This window comes from Tursiops truncatus, chromosome 18, assembly GCF_011762595.2.
Source record: "Tursiops truncatus isolate mTurTru1 chromosome 18, mTurTru1.mat.Y, whole genome shotgun sequence".
Classification (NCBI taxonomy): domain Eukaryota; kingdom Metazoa; phylum Chordata; class Mammalia; order Artiodactyla; family Delphinidae; genus Tursiops; species Tursiops truncatus.
Window position 1 is genome coordinate 49,186,054 of NC_047051.1, and position 27,352 is coordinate 49,213,405.

Consider the following 27,352-nt stretch of genomic DNA (forward strand, 5'->3'; position numbering starts at 1 on the left):
TTCACTTTGTTATAAAGCAGAAACTAACACACCATTGTAAAGCAATTATACCCCAATAAAGATGTTAAAAATTTTTTAAAAAAATCTATACATGTTATAGGAGATATTAATAATATCAAAATTATTTGCCATACAGTGATATGTAAAGCAGATTTCAAAATAATGTACTCTGACCCCATTTTTACTAAAAAGTTAAAAAGATGAATTGTATTCTTAGAAAACCATTAATTATCTATGGCCAGTGATATTATGATTGATTCTAATATTCCTGTGTGTTTTCTGCATTTTCCTATATAACTTTTGTTATTAAACATAGTTATTTTCAAATAAAAGAACCAGTCTTCATCTGGAAGTTTCCCCCAGAGGATCAACCAATCCTCTCCTCTTAAATTTACATATTACAAGTAATTTTTGACAAAAATACAATCACATTTCTGTGGAAAAGGGTCTTCTTTCCAACAAATTATGCTGTAACAATTGTATATACATAGGCAAAAAAATGAACTTTGATAAATTCACTCTATACAAAAATTAGCTCAAAGTGAATTTTAGATGTTAAATCTAAAATTATAAAACTTCTAGAAGACCACATTGGGAAAAAAATCTTTGTGACCTTGGGTTAGGTAAAGATTTCTTTGATATGATTGAAAAAACATAATCTGTTTTTTAAAATGAATTGATAAATGGGATTTCATCAAAATTTAAAGCTTCTGCTAGTTTATGACACTACTAAAGGAATGAAAAGCCAAGTTACAGATTGGAAGGGAATATTTGCAAATCATATATGATAGAGAACATATAAAGAACTCTCAAAATTCTAACAACAAAACAAACAACTCAATAAAAAATTGGGCAAAATACTGAGTCGAATCTTCACAAAAAAACTTATGGATGGCAATTAAGCACACAAAAAGATGTTCAGAATGATTAGTCATTAGAAAAATGCAAACTAAAATTATAATAGTATGCAATTACATATCTATTAGAATAACTAAAGTTAAGAAATCTTATCATACCAAGTGTTGGCAAGTATGTGAAAAAACTGGAACTCTCTAGCAATGTAAAATGAGGCAGCACTTTGGAAAAGAGTTTGGCAGCTTCTTAAAATGTTAAACATATACTTATCATATAACCCAGTCATTCTCTTGCTAGGTATTTCATAGAAGCTTTATTTGGAAAAGCCTCAAACTCTAAACAACCCACCTCTCCATCAATAGGTGAATGAATGAACAAACTGGTATATCCAATGCTGAATATAAAATGGATTACTACTTAGCAATAAAGTGGAATGAACTATTGATAGATGCAACAATGTGAATGATTCTCAAAATAATTCTAAGTTAATGAAGCCAAACAAAAAGAGTCCATACTGTGTAATTCTATTTACACATGATCCTAGAAAATGCAAAGTCATTTATAGCAACAGAAAGCAGACAGGATTGCTTTGGGGTAGGCAAGCTGGGAGTGTGAAGGAGGAATAAGCAAAGGCCCTCAGCAACTTTTGGGGGGAATGGTTGGTATGTTTATTATCTTGATTTTAGTGATACTTTACAGATACAGTTACATATCATACCTATATATTTATATCATATACAGTTAACCCTTGAACAATACTGGGTGGGTCCACTTATACATGGATTATTTTCAATAAACACAGTACTACATGGTCCGCAGTTGGTTGAATCCAAGGATGTGGAACCCCAGATATGCAGGAACCATTATACTGAGAGCTGACTAAAATTTATAGGTAGGATTTTTTCAACTGGGTGAAGGATTGATGCCCCAAACACTTGCATTGTTCAAAGGTCAACTGTATATATAAAAACTTATCAGATTGCATTCTTTACATATGCACATTTAATTTATTATATGTTAATTATATATATTATTGTATATAATATATATATAGCTATCCAAAAAAAAAAAAAAAAGGAATACATGCTGTTTTGGGTATCTATTATTATGTAAATAATTCCTCCAAATCTTAATGTCTTAAAATAACAAACATCTCCGGGAATCACAAATCTGGAAATGGCCTACCTGGATGATTCTCTCTCATATCATGAGGTTGCAATCAGGATGACAGACAGGGCTGCAGTCATCTGAAGGTTGGGCTGCATCTGGGGGATGCTCTTTCAAGATGGTTCACTCACATGGCTGTTGGCAGGTGGCCTCAGTTCCTCTTCATATGGACCCCACCATAAAGCTGCTTTGTATCCTTTAAAATAAATAATTCAGATGAGAGCAAAAAGGAAGCCATGTTGCCTTTTAAGGCAGATCATCATTTTTGAGATATTCTATTGGTCACACAAACTAACTGTGATACAATGTGGGAGACAAATATACAAGGGCATGAATCCCAGGAAGTAGGGATCCCTGGGGGCCATCTTGGAGCCCGACCCTTACATATGTTCATTGTAGACTATGGCAGTATTTAAATTTGGAAGTGAAAACTCTTTGTATTCCCACAGCCAAAGTTAACATTTTCTGCTTATAAGTATTCCATAAAAAATATCATGCCTACTGTTTCACATTTTTTTCTTCACTTAATACACTATAGACATCCTTCCTTGTGAGTGTGAATTTGCTGAAAGGGATGTCTCATCTTTTTTGTCTTTTTTTAAACAACTTCATTAAGTTATAATTAACATAAAATGAAACACACATATTTAAAGTAAAAACAAAACAAAACCAGTTAACATGCCTATTTGAAAAATAATAAATTGACCTATCTCAATAATTAAATTTATGCACTTTGTTTATTAGCACCCCCTGCCTAATAAATTGGTATATGATAACAAGCATTTGAATCTAAGAGTTAAAAAAGTTTAGGTATATTCTAGACTTACCTTTTTCCCTCTAGTCACTTTAGATCTTCTTGGGCTTCTTTGTCTTGACGGAAAGTTCTGGAGATTATATGTTTGCGGCATTTGAGCTAGGCGAGAGATGAGGGGTCATTGCAACTTCAAGGCAGGATGAAAGAACAGGAAGAATTTTGGGTCTCAAATTCCTTCCCACAATGCAGGTAGCTAGTAATTAGATATATTCATAGTAATCATTCCATTAATAGTACTTATTTAAGCTTTAGGATATTTATGGTAATAGAAGAGTTATAAGTTTTTAACAAATGAAGTCATGCAATACTATTATATAAGAAAAGAAAAAAAATTTAACCTCAGTATTTTTTCTTGTACACCGTCTTCATAATGAATTAAGCAACAAACAACCTCTTTTTAAAAATAGACTGAATGGGGTATGAATTTGGCAAAGTGGCTTAATTTTCTTAGTACTTATTTTAGCTACAAAATGGGGTTTATAAAAAAGGCTTCAAGATTTAGATGAAATATTTAATATTTCTAAATTTAATATTTATAGTTCTATGGAAAATCTTTCACTCTCTTCTTTGCAGTTCAATTTATTATAACAAAGTTGCTTTTAGAAATTTTCTCTTGGAGACTTTAACAATACATAGCTTCACCAAAATGGAGAATTAAAGAGAAATCAACTATAAGCTTGGTGAAGGGAGGCTTATCATTCTACCACCAAGATCTGACACACTGCAGGTGCCCAGGAAATAAGAGTCAAAGAACAAAGCTTAAGAGAGCTGGACATCGAGCATAGCTGCACAGCAAACCAGCTGTGCGTTAACTTAGGCAAATCATGCCTCATTTTCCTTGCTTAAAATGGAGTGTTTCTGATCAGTCCTATTAATTGGGACTTTTAATTGTAATAGAAATTCATATAAAAATAGTCCAGCTAAAAAAAAAAAATTTAAGTGGCTGGGGGCAGAATTTAGTGACACAGAGTTCTTGCTTCTCTACATTCAGGAGACTTCTTGTACACCATCTTCCTTATCTGGGACTGGCTGAAAAACCTCAGAAATACCACTGCTTCTGTCACATGTCTGTCCACAAATAGTCACTGCCTCTAAGGGCATGTAGTCTTCAGCTGGGAAGGCCCTTAATGCTGGTGGGACATGGAGTGAGGGAGAGTGATCACTCCATCCAAATCTCATGGAATGGATTTCCTTAGAAAAAGAGATTTTCTTACCAAAAAGGAGAAAGGGAAGCTTGACATATACAGCCTATCCATTACAAGTATCATGGAATAAATAGCGTTCCATATTTTAAAGATGATTAAATACCTGGTTCTGTTTTCAGGATTTAATGCCTCCTAAATTATCTTTATTAAGTAATCCTTCACTGTTAGGACTGCATATCTTAAATGTGAAGGTCAATCTTGTCAAAATACCATGGGCAGCTATTAATCGTTTAGTGGCATGTTCTTTTCTAACTGAAAACAAAAACTTTGTGATATCTATATGCTTTTAGAGAAGCTTAAGGAAAGTTGCTTTGCAGAATAATCTCTCTTGTCACAGACACAATCCCCAAGACTGTGTTCCCAACTGGGCTTCATTAAACTTTTACTGTTTCTTTGTTTAGCTCAAACTAACCACACTTGCACACGTAGGGCTGCTTCCAAGCGGTGTCTCTGGCAATAACACTCCTGTCTACACAGCCTGTTCTTAAAATTGTGACCATATGAAAGAGGAAATTTAGCCCAGGAGACCAATGTTTATGTTTTCATAACACCAAAGTCAGCCTGTAATCACTTTTGAATTACCATGATATCTGCTTTGGTTAATTTGAATAAAGTTGCAATTTTTAAAGGCCTACAAGTTTTGAGTATGTAAGTACTGAACATTGTAAATGAGGTTTATAAAGTGTGATTGAAGTACATGCCTAGTTAAAAAAAAAAAGTATAGCCAGAAAAGCAGAAGAAAAGCTTCAGTCAGGTCTTATTTTACCAAGAGAAACGTAATCCCTGGAACCCAATCTAAAAATCATTTCAGAAAGATTTTTGTCAGGGCTGTTTAGGCTAGAGAAGAAAACTTGAAGTGGCTTAATCACTGTCTTGAAGTGTATGAAGGGATTTTATGAAATTGAAATTTATTACTTTTTCCCTTTCCATGCTGAATTGAATGAAATAAAATAGCATTAAATTAAGTCAGAGGCAATTTAGGTTGGACATAATGAAGAACTTCTTGGCTACCAGAATTGTAACACAGCAGAATTCCTCCAAGGGAAACTGGGAACTATTTGTTCTTCATGGTCATCAAAAAAAAAAAAAAAAAGAAAAAAAAAAAGCAAAGAAAGGAAGGAAACAAAATGAAAAAATACATAAAAGGAAAAAAGAGATAGAGCTTTTCCCAGTTCTCTCAGCTGAAATTGTTGTATCTGCTCCACAAGTAATTAGTGTCACTTCTATTGTGTTGATTGTCACTCTCACCCTTTGTGTTATTCATTTGTCTTGGACAAGAGAGACTCTGCTTTAACTTTGACCACGAGATTTCTAAACTATTGCCAAGGAGAGGCTGAAAAGAGATTAAATGGAGCTTGGAGCTGTATATCCAGAGCTGCTGATCTCCTGCATGTGGTGGAACTTAATACCTCAGAATCCGGGACATGTGGTGAAGCCAGACAATTGTATAATTTGGGGACCACATGGCTGGATCGTGTCCTTCTGTGTGGAGTGAAAGTAATATCAGGACAGAAAATGAGGACATGGGGGAAGGATACACGTTCCTCCTTTTTCTGGGACTGGTGTCAGTATGGTGTGGATAACAAGGAATAAGCTTGATAGAACACTCCTGGTATTAGAGAGAGGATGGAAGGAACCAGCTTCATCAAGAGAGGAAGCGGCCCAGAAGACCCTGTCCGGATCTGGTTATAATCTTTCCTTGCTGTTTTAAGACACTCCACTAGAAGCTGAATACTCCAGGTATATGCACAAACATGACGGAAGCCTCAATGAAACCGAATATCTTAAGATGTGCATACTGACAAGAATCAAGATGATTCACTCCTGGGAACCCAGGAGTTTTAAGGGTTGTAGGCAGAAGGTGTGCTGGAAAGTGGGTTAAGACATGAGAGACTGAAAACAGGATTGGCTGACCCTTCATATGTGGAACAATCAGAGGGACTGTCCCCATTCAACTAAAGCAACAGCCCCCCTCATACTCCTGCTAGAGATGAGAGATTTATTCCCTGCAGAAATTGTACTAGAACGTCCTGGCTTAGGGACACCAGGCAGTGAGATACAGTACACATGCCAAAGAGTGAGTCCTCTTCACTCATCCAGAACTAGCTGATGGGCTGCCCATCAAGGCAGAAGATTGAGAACTTTCTCTAGAATGAAAAGAAAACTACAGATTTGGGGATCCCTAGCTGACCTGACAGACACACAACTTTACTGTGTCTCTTTTAAGTCAGTCAGAAACCAACAGACATTTGAGGAAAACTTCTAACTCTAACAAGAAGACTAAAATACACCACGATCCATATACAGTGTAAAGAGACAATGTCTCAAAATAAAAGAGACAATGCAGGAAGAAAAAAAAAAAAACTTTAAAAAACTAAAATTTTTATCCTTAGAAAAAAATAGAAAATATTAAATTCATGAAGTAAACATGATGCCATTTTTTAAAGAATAGTTAAACAATATGGAAAAATACATATATAGATGGAAGTTTAAAAAATTTTTAAAGAGTGACAAGATAAATTTAAGGAACCCACATAATAGGGTTAAAAGACAGAGGTAAATAATAGGAGGAAACAAAGATAAATTATTCTGAATGTGGATTGAAGTTGCTAGTCCAGAGAGTCATTTTCATTTCCAGTATCCTACCTTTTTTTAGTTGCCTTGGACTTTGGGAGTCCTAGGATAATGTGAAAGAAAAACAAATATAAATCAGACTGGCTGCATCTTGATTTTGTTTTTTGTGGTACGCGGGCCTCTCACTGTTGTGGCTTCTCCCGTTGCGGAGCACAGGCTCCAGACGCGCAGGCTCAGCGGCCATGGCTCACAGGCCCAGCCGCTCCGCGGCATGTGGGATCTTCCCGGACCGGGGCACGAACCCGTGTCCCCTGCATCGGCAGGCGGACTCCCAACCACTGCGCCACCAGGGAAGCCCTAGCTGCATCTTGAGATCACTCAGTCATAGGTGAGGTGGGCTGCTCAAAAGCCACCTTTGGCTTAAGATGTCTATGGGTCACAAGTAGCCCTTCCAGGGGGATGGGTTTCTCACATACACAGCCCTTTAAACAAAATGCAGGATACAGTAACTTGCCAGTGAAATCATTCATTCTCTGCCTTCCATCCAGTGCTTCTGAAGGCCTAGAGCCCTATGATACTATCCCCTCTTACGAAGCCAAACTGCATAGTCATCCTGACACTGAGGTATTTTCCCTGACTATATTAGAAGCAGAGTTACATACATCCTAGGAAAAAAGATGAAAAGTGTTCTAAGACAAGGAGAGTAGGAGTTACACACTAGATGGCTCTGTTTAATAGATAAGGAAATTGTGGGTGGAAAGCTGTAACATTTCTTATTTATGCAGTAGTTATACTTTTCTTATTTCTAAATGACAGAAGAATAACACCTCCCAGCAAAGAGTTCAGAACACCTGTCTGAGGAACAAGCATAATCCTAGACTCCAAATCCAGCATCTTTCCGAAGAGCTAGACATACATGTTTTCAAAGGTCAAACATTTGAACTTTTCACTGTACTAATCATTGTCCCTCTGTTGATATATTCTTCTTTTAAATGCATTATTTGTTATTACAAATTAAATAGAGTCAAGCAAGTCTAAATTAAGACAATATAACTCATAAAGAGTACCTCTGTTTTCCTTATTTCTAACAGTTGGAGAAGACATCCACATATATAAGTGTAAGTTCTATTCTGCAAATATAATCTGTATGCTAAATTGTTCTTTGGTTAGAAATACTAATTATGATTTCTCTAAAGAGGTTTTATTAAATGTATCTTTTCATCACTTAAGTTTCCAAAAAAATAACATGATTTGAGACAATAATTTTTAAATAAAGGTGTTTAAAAAGTTTTAATTCTAAAAATGTTTTAATTTTTGTTGTGGAGGGAGGAAAGCCATTCAGAAATGTACATCAGAAGGGTAGTGGAGTCTTTCATTTTTCTTTTCATAAACTCTAATAGTGAGTCTGTACTGATTTATGGTATGAGACTTGCATAAACATAAGACTTTATTTTAATCCACTGAACATGGCCTCCAGAGTTAAATAAAATATTTTAAATATTGAGACACATACTATAAACATGATTTATAGAGTTTTATAATCTCAACATGCAGATCTTAAAAATCCAAGCCTAATCTTTATGCTATTAAACTCTGCAGTACACTCTCTTTGACTTGAGAGAAACTTGAGAAAATTTCTTAACTTGTTTTTTTCCCCTCAGTTCATTTCTGTGCCTTATTTAACAACTCTTTTCAAAATCAGAAACTTGGCATTGTTCTTTGTATTTCTGAAAAGAATTCTCCCTCCCACCATTGTTCTCTGGTTAGAAATGCTGATTATGATTTCTGTAAAGAGGTTTTATTAAATGAATCTTTTCATAGCATTTAAAAGTTTCCAAAATAAAAATAACATGATTTGATACAGTCATTTTAAAATAAGGGCATTTAAAAAGTTTTACTTATGGGACAGAGGAGGGCCATTTATTTTTTTTTAAAGATTATTAAACTCTTGTTGGGCCTGTTATTGTTTTCCACTTGGGGGCCATCAATCACAGTAAAGCCAGGTTCCCCTGAACCTGTCTTCTGACCATTAATCTTCCTGGTTTCTTATTTGCTTAGTCCACTTTGCAGACTGGAATAATTCCCCCTGCTTAGAGATCAGTACACAATTTATCATCAGCTAAAAACCTAGAACTATCTTCCCTAAGACTGCCCAGTTTTGTATGATCTTAACCACTGAGGTGCCAAAACCTCAAGTTCCTTGGCCAAATTACAGCCTATAGCTCTGTTTCAAAAGGATCATTTTGATCTTTTGACTGGAAATTTTAATACTTTGAAGTATATTTGGTTGCACTCAACTATATGGTGGTACTCACACGAAACTAGAAATTACCTAAATGTCCAAAAATAGAGAAATGTTTACATAAAGTGTGTTACATTCAAATGTAATAAGCAGTTATTAGCCATTAAAATAATACTAAGGGTGAATATTAAACAACAGGGAGAATGTTTAGAATATGGAGTTACATTTTTAAATAATGAAAGTATTAAAACTGTATACAAAAGAATTCTATTTTTGTGGAAAGTAATAAGAATGTGTATGCATAGTACGTATGACAGAAAAAAATGACAAGGGACTAAATACTAAAAAATGTTAAAGTGATGAAGGAAAATTCCCTATTCTTCTTCCTGTATGATATGTTTTCTCATGTTCTGCAATGTATATATATTACTTTGTTATAACATTTAAAAACCATTTATAAACAAGAGGTCCTCTACATCTTCATCGGAGATTCGCTATTTGTTTGTTTTGTCTTAGGATAAAAATGGAGAGGTTCTTGTCTAAAGAGTGTGGTGAAGACCTGCCTAAAAACAGTAGGAATGAGAGGCAGACTCTTGCAGGGATGGCTTCAACCCACACAGATCCCTCTTTACTCTGAATTTCCAAGCTGGAAAGAGTTCAACCACACCAACTGGCAAGCATTCACTCTGGTGTTCTTTCTATCGTCTGTTACAATTACCATCTCATTTTCAGCTGGGGAACCACTAACTTGTATTCCATCCAAATAGGGAAAAAAAAAAAAAAGTATGATGGAACTAAGAAGAATAGCTCCAGTGCTATAGATTGGCTCAGCTATGCTCCAATATCTAGCTAGGTAGCACAGTTTCATCCCTGACAAGACACAAAGTATTTCCTCCCTGGTGTCAGTTATTCTGTCCCCTGTGTCCCTAATATGGCCTTACAATGCCACGTGACAGTTTAGGGATTCAAGTGTGACCTCTCAAAATGTCACCAGTGTCCAAGTGTCCCAAGTTCAAAACTTCAGGGTCTCCTAGTGCCACACTCAGCTCATGTTAGAATCATCTCCATGCCTAATCTAATGCCCCTTTATATCTGTTTATATCACTGCACTCAGGTGTTTGTAACCTCCTTTGAGGATGTGTCTGATGCGCCCTAGTATTTCCAATGATGCTTTGCTTAGTACTTTGCTCATCATAGATGTTTAGTAGTTCTCTGTTAGAGGGAGGATAGATAGACAGACATGGATGATAGATACTGATTCGGTATAAGCTGGTATAAGCCATCTACTCCTGGGCTAAAAGAAGAGAATACTGTTTATTCGTATTTGAGGGTTTGAAGTCGCCCGATAAATGCTATTCCTTTCTCCAACACATGTTGGGACCCACTGAAGGAAGTTAGGAAAACAGAGATAAAGACATGTTAGAGAATGTGGATGGCCATAAAGGATATCTTAATAACGTGCTCCAGGGCTGGACAGACTTATCACGGGCCCAGCTAGGCAGCTGCCCCTAAGAGAAATCCAAAGGCGTCAATAAACCAGTTGTATTTGGAGAGGACTTTATGCTGAAGTCCTCTAAATCACTGATTCTCAAACTTCACTTTGCTTAAGAACCACCTGGAGAGCTTCTTTAAAAACCAAACTGGCAGCTCCCTTCTGTCCAGTCATTCTGATTGAGTGGTCCGGATAGAGCCTGTTACCTGTACATTTTGAGATAGGGCTCTATATTCTATCAGAATTGTCATTATAAGGTCTCAAACACCACAGCTGAACAAATAGTATTCTCTTTCTTCATAGGGTAAAGTTGCCTCTTCTAAGAGCGAGCGCATACATAAAATTCAATAAGCAATTTGTAAAAATAAAATAATCATTACTAGCTGGCAGAGATGAATATGTAGCCAGCCACTCAAGTTCATACTGCCTCTCAAAGGGCTTTATTTTGCCAAGTGGCAGAGCATACTACTTGGCTGGAAGAACAGCATGTACATCAGGACATCCTGGGAGCACAGATGTGTGCTTTGGCTTGAGAAACAATGAACCACATCAGAAGATTTTCTATAACGTGGCCACAGTAAGAATTCTGTAAGCCATATGAATCTGACTGGGCTTTTGTTTCTTTAGAGAATTGACTTTTCAACTTGAAAAATTAGCCAGTTTATTTAAAAAACATTAGTTGTATAAAAGTAAAATCTTAATTTCTTCAAGCTTTCCAAGTGAGAAGGTGGATTTTTAAAACCACTTCTCCCCTTATCCCTACATACATGGAAATACCATGAAAAAGAGCTGAGTGATGACAGGGACTAAGTGAGGGTGACTGATAAATTGTAGTGAAGAATTCTCCCAGTCTCAGTTCCCAGGGGTCACATTTGGTGCTGGAGATGATGTAATCCTAAGGTTATTGCCACTTCCACTTGCCTGTTCCACTTGCCTGTTCATGAGGAAGAGTTACTGGGATGTGAAAACTGCTAATCAAAGCAAAAATTGTTCTTTGTTAAAAGCAAAATATTTTAAACAAAAGACAAAATATTTTAAACAAAAGATAAAGTCTTGCTATTATTAGAAACATATTTGAGCTGGCAAAAGCAGGAAGCTAACATTTATTGTGTCGAATTTCTACTTTGTGCAGACTTTAGTGGTTACGATCCATTGAAGAAAATGAGGAATTAAATATCCCAGGTATTCACAGGAGCATCAATTATACTGATTGCTGCAATGTAACAATTTACTGATTCTTTTTCTCATAGATGTTAGTCATGCCATAGTGGCTAACCTTTAAATTAGCTAGCAAATGTTTCTCTTCATAATTGTTCCCATTAAAGATAAAATGCCAGTTAATTCCAATAGCAGAGAAGAGCAATTAGAAAATTAAAGAATCTTTCTCTTCATGTTTCCATTTCAAAATCTGTTAGTTTAAGTAGTGTTTTATGCTTTGATCAAAGCTATTAGCAGATGGCTCTATTTTATGAAAGACAAGAGTACATCTAAAATGCCAACACATTTGTAAAATCCAATTCCAGGTTGCATTATTTAATGTCTATTAATAAGGTATAAATTTGCAGTTAAATACTTATTTCATCTGAACAAAAATGATTATTCATTTAGTCCTTTTCAAGGCTCTTTTGATTATAGTAGCAGAAACCCATCCCAACTAGCAGAAGCAAAAAAGAGGAGTTTTGGGGAGACAACTAGGTTGCAATTCCATAGGGTTCCTTTCTCTGCTACTATGTCTGCTTGGGCCATACAATGTTTCTCCTACCCCCAAAACTCTCTCTCAGTTCTACCAACCTCAAGATGTACCATTTCTGAGTTATTAATTCATGTTAATAGGAAAGAGAAGCTCATGAGTCCACCAAGAGTCAAGTATCTGCTCCACTGTCCAATCAGGACTTGTTTAAACAAGGCTATGCTTTCTCGGGAAAGAGAACTGGACACAGTGGCAAAGACTCGAGCTGTCATCAGAGCTGTTCCTAAATGGTACCTGCGACCATCGGCCACCAATTTAGCCTCATTGCTTCACCAAAATCTCATTTGCAGAATCAACGGTTAGAATCGATTAGTTCTTTGTACTAGTCAAAGGGTAGTTGATTTACAAAATTATATCAGCTTCAGGTGTACAGCATAGTGATCCAGTATTTTTCAGATTATACTCCATTATAGGTTGTTACACGATAATGCCTATAATTCCCTGTGCTATACAGTATATTCTTGTTGCTAACCTACTTTATATACGGTAGTTTGTACCTGTTAGTCCCATACCCTTAATTTGTCCCTCCCCCCTTCCCTCTGCTCTTTGGTAACCACAAGTTTGTTCTTCTCACAGATATAGAAAATAGTTCATTTCTAAAAATCCCTTTCAATCTATATTTGAAGCACCAACAACAATCATTTTTCTTAAAATAATATCTTCCAGGTCAATGATAAAGAACATTACATCTGCATGTTACATGAAAGCAAACTCAATGGTTAGCTAAAAATTTAAAAATCTGAGAAGAAAACTGAAGGATAATCACAATTATAATGAATTTCTTTTTTGCTTTTTATTTTATTAAAACAAAATAATTATTTTTCTATCAAAGGAAAAATAATATTAGCTAGCATCTATTGCACCCTAACAATAGCCAAGCAGTATACTGAACATTTAAATGCATTAATGAATTTAATTCTCATATTTATATAAGTTTGGCATCATTACCTTCATTTGGAGACAAATATTTTAAAATTGGATTAAATAACTGACTCAAAGTCAAACAGCCCTGAAGTAGCACATTTGAGAATCAGCTGTGATTCTGAAGTGTTTGCCCCACGGTGCTCGTCTACTGGACTTTCATTTGACATGAGTTTGCTTCTGCTAGTGTGGGATTCTGAGTGAGAGAGATGCAGATTTCATTCAAAACTAATTCTCTTATTCTGCCTTCATTATTTTGACCATCTACCACCCACTCATGGCTCTATGACCGTCACTACCATCCCAGGTCATACACAGAAGGAGAAGAAAATGAAAAGCAATGTGAAGGAATAGGATGCTTTCTGTTTGTGAGACACCAAGGGACAGAACCTTTAAAAAAGTCATCCAATGCATTTTATGTCTCACCTCCCCATCATCGTATTCCACACCCCTTTATAAAATTATAGACACCAGAATATTTCATTCCTACATACTAATGAGCCATGTTAATTCAACCATGATCCCAGAAGAGTCTCTCTAGTCAAAGGAAAAACAGCACAAAATCTTGATAATCCTCCAAATAGATAACCAGTCCTTGAATCAATGAGAGTTGACATAATGTTCATTGGATTTACCTTTAAATCATTATTAATGGAGGCAGGGAACATTTTTCAATTCAATATTCCAAGTGTATATCGAACACAAACTACTGATATATAATGCACATTAAATGCATTTGTCTAGTCCCATCTTAGATTGTGTCATGGACTAAAATAGTGCTATCTCGTTTAACATATCTTAGAAGGCTGAGAACACAAATAAGCATGAGTCCCCAGAGAAGCAGACATTAAGGCTGAAACGGAACAGGAAATAGACTTAAGGAACGCAAGACTACAAGACTGGTCACCATCTTCATATACTTCATTTTCTTTACTATCAGTAAAATCTTTGTCATTGTCATTCATTCATTCCTTCATTCAAGAAATATTTATTAACATATACCAGAAAATATGCTAGGTCCCTTAGAAGCCAGTAATAGAAACAAACAGAAGGGGCTGCTATCTTTGTGGAACTTAGATGCCATAATCTTCATTTCCTACCAAATCTGTGGAGATGTTTGAGTGATTTAAAACACAGGTAACATACAGCTCATCTTCAGGTATGTGTCTTTTTTGCCCTTGGTCTCCGTTGTACCTTCTGTGCCTGATTTTTTTTTTATCCTGAGATCATTCAAGCTGCTCCAAGCCTCCTTTCCAAGAGAACATATTGAAAAGGGGAGAAGAGGCTCCAAAAAAGAAAAAGAGAGAAAGCAGAGCATTCCCATGCACTCTCTGCAACCCTCACCTCTGGGTTTAGAATGTTTCTTTTGCACTTTCTGTGATGGGAAGGAGATTAGTCTGAGTTACCCCAGGAGTTATGTCTGCATGTGGGAAGAGGGTGCTATCAGCTTGTCACCACATGTAAGTGTCCAATTTTGGTGCTTCCTTTAGCTCTCAAGCAGTACACGTTTTGTTTGTTTTTTTCCTTCATATCTAGTCTTCAGAGTAAGCCTTCATTCCTGTGAGAGAATTTCAAGTTACTCTTCTTGAATGCAGCAATAACTGATGGATACAAACCACAAGTAAGGAAAATACTGTTTGTTCATCACTGCATCCTTAGTGCCTAGAAGAGTGCATTATACGCAGGAAGATATAATCTTTCCTAAAGGAATAAATGAGTGGATCCAGGAATCATCTATAAACACCTACTGAAGCATCACTTCCTAACCTCCCACTTATGTGGGTAGCTCTGTCAAGTCCCTCAATTCCAATTGACTTTCCATCCCATCTCCAGCCTTCTGTCTGGTTCCCAAGTCTTTTTTTATTTTTTGTTCCAAGACCTGTAATGTACAAGTTAAACTACTAGCTGGATTCTTCTTCTGTATTGTATCTGTCTGGTTCCCAGTCTCTACTGTCTGTCACCTTTGGTTTTTGTTGTTGTTTGTTGTTTTGTTCTGGTTTTTCTCTGTGAAATCTCTGTGCTTCCCTTTGATTTGTTGCTCTCTTATTTGGTTTCTCCTAGTGATACCCCCTTTTAAGCCATCAGTAATTAATTCTTTAAAGTTAAACCTACATACATATGTTATATGCATAGTACATTATCCCATAGATAAAATATAGAAAATCAAGTGAAAGAGACTGAGGTACAGAGAATGGTATTTGTTCACCTTTGGAGTTTTGCAGATTGATTTGAATTTCTTCTCCAATCAAGAATCGTGGCAGGAGGCATCACTACAGACACTCATCTGGCAGCATGGATCCAAAAAACCCTAACTATGACCTACAGCTTGCTGTCTTCCAGACATACAAGCCAGTTGTCATCCCTACCCAGTGGCCATACAGTTAGAAAAGGACATTATTGGGCATCTTCTTCCAGAGGAGAGAAAATGTCTAATGCACCCTGATGGTGATGGGAAGTAGGCTTAAATGGAAAAGTGGGCTATCTTGCCTTGAATCAAAGTAGGAATATCTAAAATGGATTTGCTTCTACAAACTGCATGTGTGTTTCTTTCATTCACTCTCTTAGTGGTAAGGATTATTTCCTTCTGAACATAACCATCTGTAAATATCAAAATACTGAAAAAAAATTGATTCTAATAGGAGTTTTTAAAAAATACTCTAAATGAGGTAGAGTCCAAGAAATCAAGTACTCGGCTGTTTTAAAAGTTTTCCACTGGCTTTCTTACCAAAACCAAAAAATCTGAGCCAAACACATGAACCTATTTTATTGGTAAAGATTTCAGCATGTGACTCCAAATGAATGGAATTTTTTGTTTTAAATATCATCACACTTGAATAAAATTAACAATAATTCTTTAATATTATCAAATATCCTGTCAATGTTTGCATTTTCTAAATTTTCCTTGTAAATGCTGTGCAACTTTGTCTACTCACAATTTGATTTATTTGAATCAAATTCCAAATAAGGTCCACGTATTAAAATTATACTTTTACTTAGCTTAAATCTCTTTTAGTTTATAGGTTCTCCCCCAACTTCATTCTAATGTCTTTTATAGAGAAAAATGAATTAACTTGTTTTGTAAGATTTTTTCAACCTTCTATATTTTGCTAATTGCATTCCACTGGGACCACATTAAATTTTAAGTTTCAGTATTTTTTAGAAAATAATTTCCCGAGTTAGATGTCTACATATATAATTTTTAAATTATAATCCCCAAATCCATGTCCTCTAGAACCATCTTAGCGAAACATTTTCTTTAGAAATTATGTAATAAACCATTTCATTGATGAATTAAATACTTTCACGTAGCTAAAACATTTAACATTTCCACTAGACCCTTTTTCTTCTCTTTAGAACATGCATAGGAGATGGCACTGTTTGTGTGAAATGGCTTTATGCCATACCCCAAATTTTCTTACTACTCTGCCTTTGCATTTCAACATAGCATTTGAAAGACATACCGTGGGTCGTGAATTAAAGTGCTTGAAATGTGATAAGTTCTTCCATTTATTGACAATATATTGCCTTGTCCCAAATGATCTCCTTTACCCCTCCTGTCCTAAACATAAAAGACTGAGCTTTGCCATTTTTCTTTGAGTACACCCTGACCGAATCCTTGTGGCTCCCCATCTGAAAGTACTCATGACTTTAATTAGAGTTGAGCCTGTGTATTTAAAAGCAAAATTTAATCATATATTTATAGAGTATTTTTATCCAAACCTCAAAATTATTGCTCTGGCTCATGAAATGTTCCTAAGGAAAAGGCAAATAAGGAGTCTGCCAAGACGTGGCTTTTGAATGTGCATAAATTAGCTGTGGTGGGCCCAGAGACACCAAAATGCTTTATTCAGCAGGAGGCCAATCTGGGTGGATGAAACACACACTGGGCAGGAAAATCTGATTTCAATTGTTGGTTGAAGCCACTTACTTATTTTAGCAGCACTTTAACTGGTGCTTTTGGACTCTAGATATTATAAAAATTTGGCAACCTGAAAGTGAGTTAACCCACACTATGCATGTTATTTAAATTTAAAGATGGTGTGTGATTCTCACGTTAACTTTAATATCTTCTGAGTAAGGTCAGTAAATTCCTCCTGCAGGATTGTCTTCATCACCGTCTGTCTCTGCTTCATCCAATGCATCCCCTTCATGCTCCAGGCCAGGGCAGATGCCACACTGTTCTGCCCCATCTTATAACAGAATGACTCTTTCTTTGTATCGGAACTGGCACACTAATTGCAGAAAAGTGTCAGGTTCACTGCAGTTTCTTGGTCCTGAAAGAGTAATCCTTAAGGGTTTTCTGTTGTTATTGCTGCTACAGTTTATATCTCTTACTTTACAGATTGGTGTTGCACACACTATCAAATATTCCTTTTGTGGGTGCCTGGGACTGTCCTAGGGGAGGAGGTTTGAGGGGGGAAGTGGTAGGAGCAGAAGGAAATGCCAATCACTTTTGATTTCTGTAGGCAGAGGATAACTTCTTGGCTAAGGTTTAATTTAAGATTTAAGCTAAACTCTATTTCAAGATGCACTTGCATTGGTAAGGTAAATGAAATAAAACCCTAACGATAATTTAGGAGTATGGTATAGATATTATCTTAGCCTATCCAGAAACCATGTGCATTAATGACTTACGGTCACTATGGAGTCAACCCCACATGCCAAATCTTTATAGATTTTGTATCAGCAACTAAATGGTCAGTATGAAGGCAGCCTCTAAAATAATAAGAAAAACTGGCAACTACCAATTCGGGTGAATTAGACTGATGTGAGAATGGTAACTTTTAGTAGGAGCTGGATCAAAGGGGCAGGAGCAGATGAGCAGTTTAAATGTTATACAGGTTTCATTCGAGTTGATACCAAGACATCCACATGGAAATGCCAGTCTTGTTTGATCATAGGACAGGCGACTTGAGAATCTCAACTCTGTTCTTCAAAATTCTGGACGCTCTCAAATTTGGTCAAATGGAGAAGAATAAAACCAGCAGCCTATTAGCTGGTTTGTTTTCAATTCACAAGGTAAGGGGTAACATTTATCCAACATCCTCCCTTTAAATACCTTGAATGCACCTGGCAGTTCTTCTTCTGAGCTGTCACAGTGCCTAATGTTAAACCTCTTGTTAGATTTTATGACCAAGGAAGCATTGTAACAAGAGGGAGACAGCAGAATGGTCTGATCATTCTGGGCTCATGAAGGAAACCACTCATTGGCCACTTCTTGTTGCCCACTAAGCCAATGTACCTTGCTCACTTTGACTTTATTAGTCCACGCCAAGCTAGGAGAAACTCCTCTTGCTGGCCTATTGTCTATATAATATTCTTGATCTGTATGGACATTGAATTAGATTATTGGATTATGCAGAAATCAGAACTCTGAAGACATTACTGTTAGCCCAGTGTAATAAGAAATAAATGATGTTCAGTAAAAAAGACGGATGAAAGAAGATGATTACAATAGCAAGGAAAAGCAAAATGTGGATTCAGTGAACCCAAAAAGAAATATGAATATATCCAGTGGGGTTGAAACAACAGCCTGTAATCATTATTTTTCTCTTTGCCTTGAAAGTTCAAATATGTGTTTTTCTCTGAGATTGCTGATATACCGTGCAATGGCTGAGGCTCTTTCATTTAAATCAAGAACTGGCAACCCACTGATGGTATCAAGAATTGACATTCTTCTCTTTTTTTTTTTTTTTTTTTTTTGGTACACGGGCCTCTCCCTGTTGTGGCCTCTCCCATTGTGGAGCACAGGCTCCAGACGCGCAGGCTCAGCGGCCATGGCTCACGGGCCCAGCCGCTCTGCGGCATGTGGGATCTTCCCGGACCGGGGCACGAACCCGTGTCCCCTGCATCGGCAGGCGGACTCTCAACCACTGCAACACCAGGGAAGCCCAAGAATTGACATTATTTTCATACAGACCTCAAAGATAAGAGTCACAGATAATGACAGCTGGAAGGCATTTGGGGTGCATGGAGTCAAGCTTCCTATATTACAATCACTTCTCCAGGGAGGATAGGTGACTTGCCCAGCTAATCGGTAAGGGAGGCAGGTCTCACAAACGGAAATCCAGACGTCCAGGCTAGTGCTTTCACGGGGATATTTTCCAACACTCTTTTTTTTAAAATCCCTTATACATATGGGGGGGTGGGGGGAAGGAAAAAAGAAGTCAAAGCCTCATTGGAAAGAACAGAACACTAAAGGAAAACTGAAAAATATGTTGTGATGACCAAAAGCTCTATGCCTTCCCCTTGATGTCTAGGTAGACTGATCCCAGGACGGGACGTGCAATAATGCATCTAATTTAAACAACTCCTGGGCATACCAGTGCCTCTAGCAAGCACTCCACAGCCTGCTTTATCCTGCCCGGTGTGCCACTTCCTATCTCTGCGTTATACAGTGTGAGGTCACACAGATTTGTTTGTTTTTCTTCATAATATGTCATTGCTTCAGTGAATTTGTTTGGGTACATTAATCCCTTTAAAATGTAGGAGAGAGAGGACAAACTTGGTTAGCCTTACTCTACCCAATTTCTTTAGCAAGACAGGGGCACAAGCAGCATCTCAGAGACCCATGCAAGGGCACTGAAAGGAAATAAGGTAGATTTTCCAACCATTCCTTTCCAAAATCCCTTCCCCACCCCCATCCCACTTTACCATATAAAAATCGAGTCAGTTCTTCTAGGGTCTCCAAAGTCTGTTCCAAATATTTTTACTTTCTCCATCTCCATCACTACTCTCATGGTCCAGACAATATCATCTCTCTCTGAGATCACCATTTAGTTTCCTAATTGATCTTCTTGCATTTCACCTCATCTTCTCACCATCTGTTTATCACAGAAAAGTCCGATTCCTCTCTTCTAAACACAAATTGAACCTCCTTCTTGTTTAAAAACTTCCAAAGGTTTCTCATCACAGTCAGAATAAAATTCAAACCTCTTAATCTAATTGGGAGAGGAGGTTGCAATACTTTAAAGTTGGAAGAAGAACTAGTTAATAACAAGAAGAGAATATATTACTCATCTCCTTTGTTCTTGGGGTCTATCTTGGATAAAATGAAATTTATGAGTCTGGAAAATAGACCCTATCTTGTACGAAATATTATCTAGAATCATAAAAATGCCCATGTTTATTTCCCTTCTTGTTATTCCACATTCTTTACTCAATTCTTGTTTAAGCACTGTCGATTCAGCTCTAAGATATAAATGGAAAGACCATATTTTACACTTGATTTTGGAAGACTAAAAGAAAAAGTTACCACCCCTAAGTTCGGCATAATAAGAGCAGAAGTAACCTGCAAGAAACTCAACTTCAAAAAACCTTTATATCTAAGAGAATCAGAACTATATGCTCTAACCACCATTAATGATTTTAGTGTAAATACTAGGAGCTTAGAAAACAGTTAACTGAAGAAGGAAGTATTTTGTTATTTGAGTGAATACTAAAAGCACTGACAGTTTAAAAGCATGGGAACAACTTCAGTTAGAGAGCCAGAGCAAACGAGAATAATCAGAGGTTTTGTGGGCCAATTTATATCTGAGTCAAGCCTAATAAACTTCACCTCAGTGGATATTCTCTACCAGTTAAAATGTGAGTCCTTAGGGGACCTGGCAAAAACAGTTCAGGTTGCTTCACCCTTCCTCCTATCCAGTGACTAGAGAATACAAGACTGAATATCCCCAGATAAGTTACTGAAAACCCAGTAGCTGTGGTCCATGTTTCCAGTTCCCTAAGGTCAACCCAATGGGAAAGGAGGCAGTCATCTTGAGATCCTTCTTATCTTTCTCACTCCTCACTTGTTCTTACGCATGAGAATAACCAGTAGCTTTTGGAAACTACACTTCCGCAGAGATTATGATTCAAAACTCTCTGGAACATTCTGATGTGCACTCCCAGCTAAGAGCCTCAACTCGGCAAAAATGGAGGAAGAGTGCGAGATTGTACCTGTTTTAGCCAGTAGAGCTACTTCCAGGTCTTGAGATCCTACAGCCTCTGCTGCCCCCTGGTGGTAACTGCTAAACTTACTCCTCTCTAGAGTCATAGTTCTCCAATAAAACCAAGATACTGAGAACTGTGTCAAAAGTATTATGTAAGGGGTTTGGCACAATGCCATATATTTCTTCATTCATATTTTAACATTCAAGAAAAATAGTTATTCTCCTTGAAATACGACTCCAAATACCTAAGCAAAAACCTATCAACTACCATGAAAAATTTGATTACAAATGCAGAGTAAGAAAAACTAACCTGTTTTAACCTGTTATATTTATCAATATAACTATAGTTAAAGTAAAATGATTCTCTTCATTTTTTAATAATTAATAGTATTTCTCTCTTTTTAAATCACATACTACTTAATTCCTTAAATCATTTAAGTAAAAATCTGTTTTGGTGCTTCTAACCAATCAAAAGTAAATGTACTAGGGTCTGAAACTGAACTAAGAAGGATGAAATCTAAGCCCTCTTTCAGTTGTCTAATCTTTTCATCAACCATTTCTTGTTGTTCATCAAAATGTTCACAAAAAAATGCATTATAAATGAATTGCAAAGTTCTATTTGCATCCCAGGAAAAATACCTCTAAATTGCTAGTCTCTACTTCTGAAATTTGAAGTCCATGGCGGAGATTCCAACCTATCTAATATTTCTTTCCCTTTGACTGGGAGTCTGCTAAAGAATCATTTTTGTCATTGTGTGTTTCATTTAAAGAAACATTTACTAATAAGATCATTTTCACTGTGTGGTCAGACATCTGTTCCCAATTTAATTTCTGGAAGCCAGGCAGAATTCCAAGCAACTCACAATTATTTGACAGTTTTCCATCTTTGTTTCCACTGGTAGCAACGGTCTTCCTAAATGTTCAACTCTTTCAAATAAATTAATAATGTCTCGAATTTATGTTCATGTCTAATCTAATGTTCTCAAACTAGGATAATTTTTAGTCAGAGAAAATTATCCAAAGCTGTTTTGTAGGACAAGGTATTCTGTACATTATTTTTTATGTGGCTGCATATCATTATAAACATAGAAACCACATTTTAATGTATCTAAATCTGTTTTCCTTTGATGCTCATAAATTGAATATGTGTTCAAGACCATGTGGGTGTTTTTTCACTGTAATAAACTATAGCGAAATCTGAGGAGTTGTGATGTATAACCTTGGGCTATAAGGGGATACTTTTGTCACATGACTGTCTCTAGAATGCTGGAAAATTCAATCTATTTTATTGCCTCTCTCAGAAGTTCTAAAAGTTTTGGAGAATTTTAAAACTGTTTGACATACTTCTTAGAAATCTAAAACCTGGGACTGCTAAGAATTAAAATGTCCAGAGCTTGTACAACATATAAAGACACTAAGAATAAATTAATTAGAGTTGGAAGCAAATAAATAAGACTGGCACTGACACAGAGTTTTTAAAAAGCAGCTCAGTTTCCAACCATTTTTGAGGTCAGTACAAGTTAGGATCAAGTTCCCCCCGGCACCAAATGGATTAACTGTTATTTTTTATTTTCTGAGTCCACATGTCAATGTATTTTTAAGACTGAATTTTCTTTGTTTAATGAATGACCTTATAGCTCCTCTGCCTGGAATGTTCCACCCTCTTACAGTCCCCCTCATCCCCCTTTTGCCACCACCTGATAAATCCCTAGTCATTTCTAAGAGTCAACTTGGGCACACTTCATCCGTGTATTGCTCCCTAATCTAAACCCAGTTGTTAGTGATTGAATTTTGTGTAACTTGATCACACTTGACTAGATGATGATAACTGTTCACTTTTCCATCATTCCAATTGAACTAACGAACAATTAGTTCATTAGTCCAATTGGTGACACATACTTTGTTTAATTTTTAAATCTCCACCTCCAGGAATTGTGCCTGACCTACCACCAGAGGTAAAGAAATGTTGGTTGAATGGATACAGAGAGTATACCATAGAGAAAGAGTCAATTTCCTCTACACATAGAATTAAGGATTATTTCTGTGAAGTTTGGGCGTTGCTGCAATAAGAAAATATGCTTCTTGTTTGTTTTTACAAGGTTAATTCTGGGAACAATTTTGTTTATGTAAATATTTGCCTCTATTGTCAAATTCTAGCTGAAACAATTTTCCTTATCTATGGTCGATACACAGAATATAACTTCTGGTTATAAAGCAAAATTAAATTAAAATTAAAGCAAAGCAAATTAAATAGAGCTGAACAGTTTTTTTTTCTTTTAATTTGTAACATGTTTAACCACAATTAATAGTTTCTGACCTATTGCTGTTACTGCACTTAATCCTCAGATCTTATCTCCTTAAACGTGTTAAGTGTGCAGACATTTACTAATTACTTAAGATTAATAGAAAAGACCAGCTTGGATAAATTAGTTCATTGCTGTCTCATCTGCAGCAAGTTTTGCCTTGCTCTACTGATTCTTTATTAGATTAAAAAGTCCTCAGTACCAAATCTTATAAAATTTGACTGATGGCTATTCTGTAATAATATCCATCCTCCAAAATTCCCGCAAGACAGAGCACTGGAATCTAACATTCAGCTCTTGCTTGTCTGCCTAGAGGGTCACATTTATGAAAGAGAGTAAGGACATAAAGTAGCTTAAAATAAATTCCACTACAGCACAAGTTTTAAAATCTGACTATTCTACACACACCCTGATTCTCATCTTCCTTCTCACTTCTGGAAATTCAAGAGACCTAAACCAAGATCAGGTGAAGAAAATGCAACCGGGGGAGAGACGGGGGCTCATAGAATTTTTGTCAGAGGGCCATTCCTCTTCTATGAGTAGAAAAATATGTACTTTCTTCTTTTTTTTTTTTTTAACATCTTCATTGGAGTATAATTTCTTGGTGATTAGATGGAACTACTGTTTCACTTGCCGGAAGATCTCAGATTGATGCTTCATTTCAAACGCTTGTAAGCTAACCCAGGTGGGAGTAGTCATTGCATGTGTTCCAGGAGTTGAGTCAGATTCTCTCTTCTGGATCTGGGGGACTTCGAATCGTAAAACACAGGGACTAAGGTTCTCTTGCACTGAGTTACCTTAAAGGCTACACCTCAGGGAGAAAATCCATTTTCCTGTGTAGGTGGATATTTGGGTTGTTTTAATTTTTTGCCTTTATGAAGGGGGTGAGCGTATCAGTTTGCTGGGGCTGCCATAACAAAATACCTCAGACCGGGTGGCTTAAATCACAGAATTTTATTTTCTCATAGTTCTGGAGGCTGTAAGTCCAAGATGGAGGTGTCGTCAGGTTTGGTTTCTCCTGAGGCCTCTCCCCTTGGCTTGCAGATGGCCCCCTTCTCTCTATGTCCACATCTGGCCCCTTCTCTGTGTGCATGCATCCCTGGGTGTCTCTCCTGTGTCCTAATCTCTTCTTACAACGACAAGATATTGGATTAAGACCCACCCTAATAGCTTAATTTTAGCTTAATTACCATTTTAAGGATGTATCTCCAAATACAGTCACATTCTGAGGTACTGGGGATTAGGGCTTCAACAGGAATTGCGGAGATGGGACACAGTTTAGTCCATAATAGGAAGTATATACACTTGTGTTCATGCCCAGAATATTTTTGGGTACTTTGAATGTTCTCGTACTTGCCTCCCTTTGCATGTGAGAAATATTCCTTTAGATAGAGATCTAAAGTGAATTGCTGAACTGTCAGATACTCCCTTGTTCCTCCTCATTAATGTCTGAAATTATCAGAATTTTCAGCATTTCCCAAGCAATGCAAATTCTTTATATGTTCTGTAAACGAATATAAATAATCAGCTACATCTGCTGCTAATATCTTCTTCCAACTTGTTGCTTATGTTTCACTTCCACTATGTCTTAACAAGTAGGTGTTATTTTTGCATAAAAATTTATCAGGATTTTCCTTTATTTTATTTCTTCCCCTGGTGTTATTGTTATTGGAGTCTTAATTTAAAAATTCTTCCCTGCTTCAAAATCTTAAAATATTCACCCTAAGTCTTCTCTTCAAATGCTTTAAAGTTTTGTCTTGCATAGTTGAGTCTTTAATACACCTGGAATTTATTTTAGTACATGACACGAGGTAGGAATCCAATTTTGTCTTTTTCCTAGAGGGATAAACAAAAGTTCTGGTCCCATTATTGTTTAGTCTATTCTTTCGCCAGTAGTTTACAGTAGCACGTGTCATATGTAATTTCTGTATATTCTTGGACTGTTTCTGGCCTCTCTTTTAGGGTCAATCAGCAGCACGTCTCTTTCTGGGGCAACGCAGTAGCTTTGTAATGAGTCTTGCAATGTTCCAGGGGATGTTCCCACAGTATTCTTCTTCGGGAAACTCCTGTCTTTCAGCTTTTCCTATTCCAAAGAAATGTTAGAATCTGCCTGTTGATATTTAAAAATAAAATCTGTTGGGATTTTGACTGCCATTTCCCTGAACCAGTAAAATGATTCTGTGGAGAAGAAACATGATATTGGATTTTCCTTTATGAGGACATGGAATACTTATCTATCTGTTAAATCATCTTTATGAGTAAATAGTTATGGGGGGTTTTTGCACCAAAAAAAATATATATATAAATAAACAAGTTGTATTTATTTTAGATTTTTTAAAGACTTATTCCTGGTTAATCTATATTGTGATATTAATATAACTACACATTTTAAAATTTGTTCATTTTATATTTTCCTGACATTTACATATATATTTTTCCAATTGTTTGTTTTCAACTTTTTACATCCTTACGCTTTATATGTGTTTTATATGGTTAAATTTGATTTATTTTAGCCAAAGTGGCAATGTCTATCTTTTAATGAACAAATTTATTGCTCTTGCATTTAATGTGATTACTGATATAACAGAACTGATTTCTAGCATATTTCACTGTGCTTTCTGGTTGATCCATTTTTGGATGCTTCTTGCATCTTATTTCTGTTCTCTATGACTTTTTTTTTGCTTCTTTTGGTCTTTTATTTTTCTATACAATTCATAATTTACATAACCTATGCCAATTTTTTAACTGATTACCATTACAGTTTTGCCATGGGCACAAAACTAGAAATCAGTTTCTTTACTCTCTTCTTGAAAAATTAAAAGAATTTAACTCTGATAGTGTCTCTCCTGGTGATAATGTCATTCTCTAATTTTGCTTTTCTTTTCAAAATTGACATATCATTATTATCATGTTATGAAGACAACGTTTGCTTGCCTGTAACTCTATGTGTGCGTGTTTGTGTAATCCTTTCTCATTCTGAATCATAACTGACCAGTGTGACTAATAAGATATAGCATAAGCAATGGAATGTGACCACCAAGGCTAGGTCATAATGACATCTTAACTTTCACCTTGATGTCTTGAATCATTTGTTCTGAGAGAATCTGGCCACCATGCTATCAGGACACCCAAGAACTATGACAGAGGTTTGGTACCAGTACCAACTTTAAAGCCATGTGAGTGAGTCACCTTGTGACTCTAGCTACAGTTATTTTTTCATATGACTGCAACCCCAACTGGCACATGATGGCAACCTCATGACAGACCCCAGACTAGAACCACCTATCCAAGTCATTTCCAAATTCCTGATTCACAGAAGCTGTAAGAGATAAATAAGGATTATTGTTTTAAGCCACGAAGTTTGGGGCTTGTTACACAGCATTAGATATCTAATGTATTATCCTTATCAATTTCTTTTCTCACAATTATTTTTTGCATTTTCCTTGTAAGATTATTTTCTTTCTTCTTGAAGAAAATCTTTACATGTTTCTTTAGTGAAGCTGATTAGTGGTAAGTGAACTCAGACTTTCAGTATCTGAAAATGTATTTGTATCAACCTATCCTCTTTTTTTTTTTTATTTTTTGGTGGTACGCAGGCCTCTCACTGCTGTGGCCTCTCCCGTTGCGGAGCACAGGCTCCGGACGTGCAGGCTCAGCAGCCATGGCTCAACAGGCCCAGCCACTCCACAGCATGCGGGATCCTCCCGGACCGGGGCACGAACCCGTGTCCCCTGCATCAGCAGGCAGACTCTCAACCACTGCGCCACCAGGGAAGCCCCCTCTTTTTTTTTTTAAAACAAGTTTGCTGAATATTCAATTCTAGTTAACTGTTATTTTCTTCAAAAATTTTATTCTGCTATCATCCGGCTTTCAGTTTTTTAAGAAGCTTTTGTAAGTAATTTGTTCTTTCTCTCTGGCTACCTTTTCCCTCAGGCTTTCTACAGATTTACTGAGTCTATATTTCTTTTTAAATTATCCTGCCTTGAGCAAGCGGTGCTCTCCGTGTCTTTGAGTCTGTACCTTTCATCAGCTCTGGCAAAATATCAGCCCCCTTCTTCGTTCTATTTTTCCTTCTGGGACAGTGATGTATTATAT

At 36.5% G+C, this 27,352-nt stretch overlaps 1 long non-coding RNA gene across 1 annotated transcript in view; it reads right to left on the minus strand.

Annotated features, from left to right (window-relative positions):
* The window catches only part of LOC117308818 (uncharacterized), a 497,295-nt gene that overhangs the window by 3,066 nt on the left and 466,877 nt on the right, over window positions 1-27,352 (minus strand). The window contains exons 12-13 of the long non-coding RNA XR_012327721.1: window positions 2,850-2,935; window positions 2,041-2,218 (exon numbers count right to left, since the gene is read on the minus strand). This is a non-coding gene — a long non-coding RNA (uncharacterized lncRNA). The remainder of the gene's footprint in view (window positions 1-2,040; window positions 2,219-2,849; window positions 2,936-27,352) is intronic.